We start from the raw sequence: 11,374 nt of genomic DNA, 5'->3' as shown, positions 1-11,374 counted from the left end.
GGACAAGGCTACCTAGTCAAACCCGCTACGACTCGTCGAGTCATCCCATGGACTCGGCGAGTCGGCTCCATCGGATTTCCCATCCATCCACCTGAGGTCAGATCTGTAACTCTAACTTATAGATCTAACCTCCTAATACTCAAAAATCACGTAAAGGTTCGATCTTGATACCCATGCATAGTGTATTTTGCTCTATATACCATTAAGACTCCATTAAAGCTTCATAGCTTCAAATCTCTAAGGTTTCTCAACCATGGCTTCCCACTATCTGACTCTTTGGACCTTACAAGGTCCAGATCTTATGGCATAACTCAGAAGAGGGGGTTTGGTGCACCCAAAACCCACCCAAAAGTGATATGAGCCCTAACATCTCATACACAAGGGATCTATTTAATAAATCAGAAAAGGTAGGGACTTCATACCTAGATCTGAAGCTGAAGATGGAGATGAAGTAGATCCACAAGCTCTCTTCTTGATCCTTGCAACACCCTTGATCTTCTTCCCAAGGAATGACCTCAAATGAGCCTCTTACCCTCTCTTGCTCACCAATGACTCTAGGGTTTATCTCAAGTGACGAATGACACTGAAGGGGGGTGTCAATGAGGCTATAAGTGCCTTTAAATAGGCCCAGGCCCGAGAGAATTAGGGTTTCTATCAACAGCGCTGACTCGACGAGTCATCCTTCCGACTCGTCGAGTCCATTCATTTTCCACGTCACCCAAACGTGACCCTACTCGACGAGTGGAGGCACCAACTCGTCGAGTCACCCCAGGCAAACTCATACTCATATATAGAAATGCTATACTTCGGAAATCAGGACGTTACAATAGGTTTGGTGACGAGGTGGTTTGGGCTATTATCGCCAGATAAGGTTTCTCTCGGGAGTCGCGTGGGGCTACTGGGTGTTTGTGTGTCTTTTGGTTTAGCAATCGGGTTGGAGTCTAGTGTTTCAGATAGTTGGCAGACAAGTTGGGACCAGGGAGGTCTCGGCTGCTTTTGGAAAGCAGCTAGGTGGCAGCAAGATGAGTGGAGTGGTTTCAGTGATTTGGGATTCGTGTGTGGAGTCGCTTGTGATTCGGGGCATATGCTAAGTCGCTTGCAGTGGGATTAATTAATCTCAGAGGTGTTGATTGGACCCTGTTGCACAGCTCTTGTATGAGTCTAACCGTTACAGGGAGGAATCTTCTAATCGAAGGATTATCTGAGCCTTCTGTCAAGGGTAGTGTTCTGCAACTGTTCATGATCAGTAATGTTGTTCCTATGGAAGCATCAAGATAAGGGTTGGAAGTACTAATTAATTCCATAACTTATGAGTTTAAAGTAGTTTTAATTAAAAAAAAAAACTCTTCAAGTTCCATATATTGAGGACAAGTTATGGAAGACTTTAAACTAATTAATAAAAAAAAATAACTTTTTTTTATTGTAACTTATGGAACTAATTAAGGTTACACTTTTTTTTTAATTTAATGAAGAGACTCTTGAACCTCCATAACTTGAGGACAAGTTATGGAGTCATAAAACCATTTAATTAGAACTAGACTCTTCATTTTGTAACCTTTGCCAACTTTTATGAGTTTTATGATTCTTAAATGTGACTTTTCATATAACTTGAGGACAAGTTACAAAAACACACTTTGGAATCAACTCTTAGATTAAAATGGATTGAAAACAACTATTTCACACAACTTTTCTATTAATCTAAGAACCTCATAAGAACATAATAATTCAAATCATCAATCTTCAAGAAATTAGCATGAACATACAAACTAATACAAATCTTGAAATTATGACAATTATCTTAGAAATTGGATTAACATGAACATTACCACATCAAAAACAAGTTTATAAGTCCAAAAACATCTTAGGGTAATGTTCCTAGTCCAATTCCAGCCAAAACAATCGAATATATGCATCCAACTCGATTTTTCAGCTACTTTTGCAAGTATAACAAGAAAACAAACCTGGCTCTGACACCACTGTTGGGTTATGAGCATTCTAACACTCCTAAGTGTACATGCAACCCTAAATACCTTGGATCTATGTTTTCTCTATTATACATACAATTATGAACATCCAAGGTATTATCCTAATCTAGCATACAAAATAATAAATATAACAAGATAGAATACATACCTCTTTGATGTAGAATGTCTTCATGAAGCTTGAGTGCCTAGTGCCCCAAGTGTGACACCTCAAATGGTTCACACAACACCAAATACACTTGGAATAACTTGAGAGAAACTTGAACACTCCTTGAAATCGTCTAGCCCTCACACTCACACATTAGTGCCCGATTTCTTGAGCCATGGGATTCTTTTATATGGTGGCTATTAGCGTTACACCATGTAACTCATAACTTTACCCATTCCTTATGCTCCATGGATTTTAACCTCCATGGAGTATCCATGGGTCACCCCATGGACTTAGTCCAACATAAGGAATCTTGGATCACAAGCCCACATATATAAGAATGAATGATTTACACAATCAACCCATATATTTAATTAGTCTCCTTTTGATCACTTAATTAATTCCAAATTAATTCTTGATCAATACTAATTAAATAGCCTTATTAATATATTAGAACTTATAATATATTAACCAACCTTAAGTGTTATTTCTCTCATTATAGTCTATCCAAATGCATGATGCCATGCAACCCAAATGGACCATGCCGGGTCGGGTCAAGTCTTACCAATTATAGTTATGGACTTAGACATTAATCTAATAGTCTGCCACTTGGATAAGTCTAAAACTATTATTGCGTATGACTTCAGGAACCGATCAGCAATCGTAGCTCTCAAAAGCTTCTGTCGAACTCTGACCTTTGTCAATGACTTGTCCATTAGATAAGGGATCATATATTCCTCCATTCTAGATATCATATGGACTGAGACATGGATTATCAATCATTCTCTCTGTCCATTTGTTGTTTCCCGATTTCCGATTCATGATGACTGACTGATTGAACAAATCAAATCAGTCCTGGCTTGGCCAAGCACTCACATGTATCATCTTTAAATCATCGAGGGGCCCACATATATCGCTTTTATCTTGAAGGTAAAAGGAATGGATAAACTTCGACTCATATGGCTTGTTCTACTACTTGTTGAATCATACACAAAGGCACGTTTTATAACATCGAGTTACCAATGCGTTTTCGGGCAATCAATGTATAACCAACTCATAGTAACAACTCATATCTCTAGGTTTGAAGAATATAAGATATTATCGTCTCATGATCACTCGTGATAAAATCCATGAAGTGATTCAAATGAGCGCGGGTTGAATCCAATACTCAGAACTTATGAGCACTCATGAGTGTTGTAGCACCACTTTGTCCACCAACTTGGACCTCTACAAACCAACCCATGACAGTCTTGATTCATATCTACTTCCAACATATGACCGACTGTGGATGGTTTGAATAACTTAATCATTCAGGAAGAGCGACTTAGTTATTCTGGAAGTCAAAACATGCAAAGTGAAACACAAGAATAAATGAATCAAATATGGTATCAAACCCTATGAATATAAATAAACACTTTTATTTATCACCATACTGATTACTCATTATTCATTGTTTCGGTTTTATCAACTTTATACTTGAATTTAAAACAATAGTTGTCCCATGCTCCAAGCATGCACACTATGTTTTCTAAACACTAGTCATGCCATACACCAAGTATGCATACTATGTTTGTCTATGATCTTTACTTCGTAAAATAGATCAATTGAACATCACTCCAATGATCCTCTTTTCACAGTCCCAAATCCTTACTGCAAATGCAAGAATTCCAAATTCATGCCATTTACTGAAATCTGTTGGATTCTAAACTTATATGCATTGATCCTCTTAATGATTATGCACGAAGTCAGAAAGACTTGACAACAATCATTACAGAGCATTCCAAAGGAGATCAGCTCCTTGGAAACATCCTTCTTTCATTAAGTTTCCTAATCTTACACAGATTGACTAATTTCTAACTTTGAAACATTTCCATATTCCATTTTGACTATCACTTCTAAACAAGAGTTGCCTCCTTACAGATTATGTCAATATGGTCCTTCCAGAATTAACATTATACTTCCAACTGTCCTTGAGCAACCAATCTTTGGTAAACCTTAGATTGTCCTCGACAATTGCTTAATCATTTTAGTCATATTCAATTCTAGACCTTTTCCCTTCATAATGCCCCAGGCATTTGGAAAATTTTAGAAAGGATGAATATAACACATGTAATCGATCCTATATCCGAAGCATATGGGACACGATTCATGATGTCTCACATAAAGACTAAACCAGTCTTTTGCTATAATATTTCCATTTCAATTTGCCAAGTTCTCAAAATTCAGATTATGAAAAGGGATGCCGTAATCGTAATCGAATTTTAGAACGCAAATAATGGACCCATATATAGAATTTCCTTATGTTGAGCCATTCCAACATGAAATTCATATATATATCCTTGATTAAATACGATTAAAATCTCAATCTAAGCTTTTAGAATTGAAATGAAGTATAATTTCCTCTCCCTTAATTATAGCAAAACAACTTTTTCAACCCCTGCAACCTCACGAATTGAAACTTTTGTTTTCTATAATTAACATTGCTAACTTGCAACCTTTGTCATAATTATCATGCTCCCACTAACATGATGATTATTAGCATAACACTTATGCTCCCACTAGCTTTGACATGTACTCAGAAATCAGCTGACTTTCTTACCAAAGTTCAGATTTCTGATACTAGATTGTTTTGATAAAACTTTATCAAAATCATACACCTCTCTTAGATAGCTCACATGTGTGTCTAAACAATTTTAGATCTATGAAAAGGGATGCCGTAATCATAGTCTCAATTGTTTAGACCTTTGCCACTTCTCACAAGTCCATGTTAGTGTGTCGGTAAACCACACACGCTCCACTAACGACTTTGAGAATGCAAATATCACAATTGCTATCTAGCTAAAATCTACTTAGTGAAAGTGTTTCCTTACCATCATTTTCATGAATCGGAGAGAAACCTTATGACACTTAGATTTAATAGTGTATGTGTTCTTATCCATGTGAATTTGTCAAAACCATAATCACAAGACAAGGTTAGTGACAAATCCAAACTCATATTGATTAAACTTGTGCAATCTTAAATTCTTGCCATTTGGCAGCTCAGGTGCCTGCCATTGCTTCCAAGTAGTTGTGCAACCAATTGAGAACTCTCAGAACTCCTATGCAAAGCCAACTTGAATAGGCACAAAAATTTCAACACGATAGGTTATAAACCTCAAGTCGTGTGCTAGTGAAGGACTTTACGTTTTATTCTTGATTAAGTCTTGAAACTTTCAAGAGCTTTAAGACTCCCACTGTCCTCTTGACATATAAGACTCCCTTGTCAAATATTCAAGAGATAGTGCAGATTCTTTATCAAGACTAACACTTCACACAATTGGCCTAAGTTGGTCTCTGTTTTATCCAAAACATCACAACTTACCAATTTCAAATGTACAAGAGTAGATAACCTTTTACTCTTACATTTGACTAGTGTTAACAAACCCTTTTTAAGATATGTCACTCAAGTTACAATCTTGGAGTATGACTCTAAGAATTGTTTTGGAACGAAGTATGACTCATCTTTTTGATTTAACCATTTCAACAATTCATGACTCCTCTTCTTAGTCATAAGAATGCACTAAGATGACTTTAGAGGACCAATTGTGATATGGTATCTTAATCATTAAGATGATCATAAACATGATACTAAAGTACTCTCCCATCTTCTCAGATTTGAGAAACTTTTATCTTTCTGCCATACTTTGATTCTTCTTATTCGTTCTGTCTCACATTGAAACTTCTCCAATGCTACAAACCTATACTTAAACTTATAAGTATAAGCATATTTACTGAACTTAAGTAAATCATGACGAATAGTCTTCTTGATCTTTTGTGGTGGACTTGACCAGTGCACAAGAATGTGTACTCGATCCCTTAGTCCTTTCCTTATTCACATAAGGAATTAGTCTTAATTTTCCAAGCTGAAAGTTCTCATTCATCATACTATACAACTTGCATGATTCCAAGTTTCGGTCCAATTGAACCTTGGGTGATGAGAATCTTTCCTTATTTGGTAATACTAGACACTACCACAACCGAAAGAATCGAATCCATTTTTCCAATATTGCTATCAATGGAATCTTATAAGCAACAACTTTTCACAAATGCCATTGTAAGGATACTTAAAATAAATAAAATCAAAACCTTTTTCTTTTATTTTAAAACTTTGCGGAAAAATTTATCCTTACAATCCATATGAAAACCTTGTTGTTATCTATTTCTAAGCAATATAAATATCATAACTCTTAAGTAATAGCCCAAAATTCTGATCACCGAACCATGCGATTGAAATCCATCTTCGCGATCAGAATCAGCATGTACTTAATAGAGTTAGACAATGGACTTTACCTAAAGTAGAGCCAAACTTATTGACTTTAACATCCTTAGGTAAATTTGGCAGCTTCGTAACCAATGCCCCTTCCTTTGGCAATAGTTACCTATGGACCCTTGATAATGGGACTATCTCAGACTTCGCCTCTCTCTTTACCATTGGGTCAACCGAGTTGACTATGGTCGATCCCTTTCCATTGGGAAGAGAGAGCTTTACTGGAAAGGGATCGGCCATAGTCAACTCGGTTCCCAATGGAAAGGGATCGGCCATAGTCAACTATGGCCGATCCCTTTCCAAAAGAACTCACTATGTGACTTAGAAAGTAGTTGAGCCACCAACTTTCTCAAGACTTTGACACCCAACTCTCCCGGCTTGTCAATATGTGACTACATCTCCAAGATGTGATCACACCTAGACCTTGCCTTGCCAATAGGGCTTGAGTGACCTTAAACTTTTTAGGAACTTGTGGGTTAGGGAGAATAATTGGAGGAGGTGAAAGAAGTATGATATCCATGGGACATCATCTTCATTTAGGAAAGCTTGTTTCAAGAGATTTGGGAAGATCATAAATGTCTAGACCCGACATCTTTTTGGGAGATATTCAAGATAGTTGATTTAAAGTCCTTAATATGACACCCAATATGAAATATTAAGGCTAGGACCCAACAAACTATTTTATAACTTAGAAGAGGGATGCCGTAATCCAAGCTATAAAATATTTGAAGGTAGGTGAATGACGATTCACCAATTTCCACCATGAAAAACGAAATAATTTATTAGGTTTTAATTGGATTTGAAAGTCCTAGATCTTTGAGATTCATTGAACTGTTCAAAGGCATGTTTCAATCTCGAGTGTGCCCTTCAGGTTTTGTGATTGGGATGCCGAGGATCACAAAACAAGGTGTGAATAACCATGCAAATATACTTGGTACCCTTAATATTTACCCCTTAATCAGTGTGCCGGTTAACCACACATGCTCCACCGATACTATGATAAATATTAAGTTACCCTTTGCCTACCTTGTTAAGTCCAGGTTAGCGTGCCGGTTAACCACACACGCTCCACTAACGACTTAAGCAAAGTGCAAAGTGTAATTTCATGGGTTAGCACCAAATTCACATTTTCCTAAGTAACTAAGATTGGGTATTAATAAGAGTTTAGTTACTTAGTATTTATCATTAATATTTTTAATGAAAGGAGAATTATAGTCCTTGTCCTACCCGTTCGGCTAACGACCATCCACCAGTCAAGGGAGCGGTGGGTGAGAGTGGACACCCATTAAACTGCCATTTTATAGGCAGTAACCTTATACCCCCCTTATAGACCGGCTTCGTGAATGAGGCCTACTAACGGTAAGACTGACTTTACTCTTATACATATATATAAATATTATTAACTTATAATATTATAAAGTATAAGAGTTGAATTTTAACTTTTAAAATTCTAAGGGCTAACTTGGAATTAAAGTATTCATAAGTGAAAACTTTTCAAATTCCAAAACTTGAGGGCAAGTTTTGAAACTATTCAAAACTAATTAATTCCATAACTTATGAGTTTAAAGTAGTTTTAATTAAAAAAAAAAAAAAAAAAACTCTTCAAGTTCCATATCTTGAGGACAAGTTATGGAAGACTTTAAACTAATTAATAAAAAAAATAACTTTTTTTTTATTGTAACTTATGGAACTAATTAAGGTTACACTTTTTTTTAATTTAATGAAGAGACTCTTGAACCTCCATAACTTGAGGACAAGTTATGGAGTCATAAAACCATTTAATTAGAACTAGACTCTTCATTTTGTAACCTTTGCCAACTTTTATGAGTTTTATGATTCTTAAATGTGACTTTTCATATAACTTGAGGACAAGTTACAAAAACACACTTTGGAATCAACTCTTAGATTAAAATGGATTGAAAACAACTATTTCACACAACTTTTCTATTAATCTAAGAACCTCATAAGAACATGATAATTCAAATTATCAATCTTCAAGAAATTAGCATGAACATACAAACTAATACAAATCTTGAAATTATGACAATTATCTTAGAAATTAGATTAGCATGAACATTACCACATCAAAAACAAGTTTATAAGTCCAAAAACATCTTAGGGTAATGTTCCTAGTCCAATTCCAGCCAAAACAATCGAATATATGCATCCAACTCGATTTTTCAGCTACTTTTGCAAGTATAACAAGAAAACAAACCTGGCTCTGACACCACTGTTGGGTTATGAGCATTCTAACACTCCTAAGTGTACATGCAACCCTAAATACCTTGGATCTATGTTTTCTCTATTATACATACAATTATGAACATCCAAGGTATTATCCTAATCTAACATACAAAATAATAAATATAACAAGATAGAATACATACCTCTTTGATGTAGAATGTCTTCATGAAGCTTGAGTGCCTAGTGCCCCAAGTGTGACACCTCAAATGGTTCACACAACACCAAATACACTTGGAATAACTTGAGAGAAACTTGAACACTCCTTAAAATCGTCTAGCCCTCACACTCACACATTAGTGCCCGATTTCTTGAGCCATGGGATTCTTTTATATGGTGGCTATTAGGGTTACACCATGTAACTCATAACTTTACCCATTCCTTATGTTCCATGGATTTTAACCTCCATGGAGTATCCATGGGTCACCCCATGGACTTAGTCCAACATAAGGAATCTTGGATCACAAGCCCACATATATAAGAATGAATGATTTAAACAATCAACCCATATATTTAATTAGTCTCCTTTTGATCACTTAATTAATTCCAAATTAATTCTTGATCAATACTAATTAAATAACCTTATTAATATATTAGAACTTATAATATATTAACCAACCTTAAGTGTTATTTCTCTCATTATAGTCTATCCAAATGCATGATGCCATGCAACCCAAATGGACCATGCCGGGTCGGGTCAAGTCTTACAAATTATAGTTATGGACTTAGACATTAATCCAACAAAAGGTAGAGGTGGTTTTCTGCAAGGGTTTAAGGTTCGTTCTTCTTCAGGTTTGTAAAGCGACGCGAGGGTCGATTTTCGTTGCCTTGGCAAGGCAGAAGTATGCTCGGGGTTATGGCCATGTTGCTCAAATTATAGGGACATACCGGAGATGGCATGGAAGGATTTCGAAGACGAAATATAATTTAAGTGGGGGAGAGTTGCAAAGCCTTGTTTCAAATTGTTCCTATGTTGGGGATGGTGATCAGGGATTGGGTATTAGCAGGCTTCGAATCCTTAAGGATTTGAGTTTTGGACCAAGTTGGAGTTGGATAATGTAATTCGGATGTTTCGGGTATTCGGTTTGTGTTTTGGAATCAAAGGGCATTTCAGTAATTTGTCAGCTCGGGATTTTATGGAAAGTTGATGTTCGTTCGGGATATCTTATGGTGAGTATGAGTTGATAATAGTGTAGAGCATCTCGATACCTCTTCATGGATATAAGGATGGTAGAAATCGGAGTTGTATCGAGAAAGTTATGACCTTAAGAATGAATTAGGGTTTGGGGAAAACCCTAGTACGCGGGGCATACCAAAGGTACTGATGCGAGAGGTTCTATGCCATGCTTAATGAGAGGTACGCTTAGCGTACTGCGAGATTAGAAGCGGGGTGCGAGACCTCGTACGCTGGGCGTACGAGGAGAACACTCGGCATACGAGGGTTGTGAGAAAACCCTAATTTTTAGGGTTGTACCCTATATAAGCATAATGTTAGCCTCTTTCCTTCATTTCTAAGTCATCCCCCACCCTCTAAAAACCCTAAATCAATCTTGTAGCCTCTTGATGGTGTTATTGAGCTCTTAGAAGGTTTTTGGTGCACATGTTGCCCTTGGGAAGGAAATAAGAGAAACTTGAAGTTGTTTGGCTTGGTGGAAAGACCCTGGATCCAGAATCATCACCTTGTGGGAAAACGTTTTGAGGTAACAAGTTTGCATCTTGACTTATGTGTGATTAGATCTCTTCATGGCTAGTTTATTGTAGTTTTGGTCTTCTTTTTGGGTTTATAGATGAGTTAGTTTGCTTATGGGTTTGTCCATTCAGATCTAAGTTCATTTTGGTATCCTTGGGCATAAAGGTGCAAGCTTTTTGTGTTTTATGGTGTCATGTATGCATTAAGTCAACCATTAAGTCCCTTTTTAGCTTAAGAGCCTCATTTAGCCATGTATGGACATAAAGTTGGCAAGTTTATGTGTTAGTCCAACTCAAGAAGTCCAGATTTGTGTTGTGGAGCTTTGTCTTAATGGATTAAGTGGGAAAAATCAAGTTGGGGCTGATTAAGTGAGTACGCTGGGCGTACAAGCAGGTACGCGCAACATACAAGCCTCCAAGCGAATACGTGCTTGTACGCCCCGCCTACTCGGTTTGAGTGGGTTTGTGTATTTGGGCTTTGGTTTGGGCTACCTTTTTGGACCTGGTTGCTTGGGGAGTTGTTGGGCCATTTGAGAAGGTGTGTTTTAGATTAGGGATAAGTAGTGGGCCTTTAGGGTAAGGCCCAAGTAAGGGTTTGGGCCCAATTTGTAAAATTGGGCCATAAATGGGCTTTGGATAATTATTCGTTGGTGGGCCTTTATGTTGAAATGTTGGGGACTTAGTCTTGGACTAAACTAAGTGAGGGGTAAAATGGTCTTTTTACCCCATGAATGGATTATTGGATTAGGTGTGGACCCCAATTGTTAATTGGGTGTTATTTGTTTGATAGCGCGATGATTTTAGCGAAGCTGTAGTCATAGAGTATCTGTGGGATTCAACTGTCTGAGGTGAGTCTATATCCATGGGTCGAAGGCACCAATGCCGACCCATTACGTGTTATATGGTATGCTAGTTCTCTCTGTGATACTTGCATGGAAGACCCCAGGGGGAGCCCGTGGCAATTGGTTATCAGACCATGGGAGGAGCCCGTGACATTCTAGGAAAATA

Source organism: Lactuca virosa, chromosome 1 (genome assembly GCF_052849685.1).
Source record: "Lactuca virosa cultivar CGN04683 chromosome 1, Lactuca_virosa_CGN04683_v6, whole genome shotgun sequence".
Classification (NCBI taxonomy): domain Eukaryota; kingdom Viridiplantae; phylum Streptophyta; class Magnoliopsida; order Asterales; family Asteraceae; genus Lactuca; species Lactuca virosa.
Note: the sequence above shows the minus strand (reverse complement) of the source record.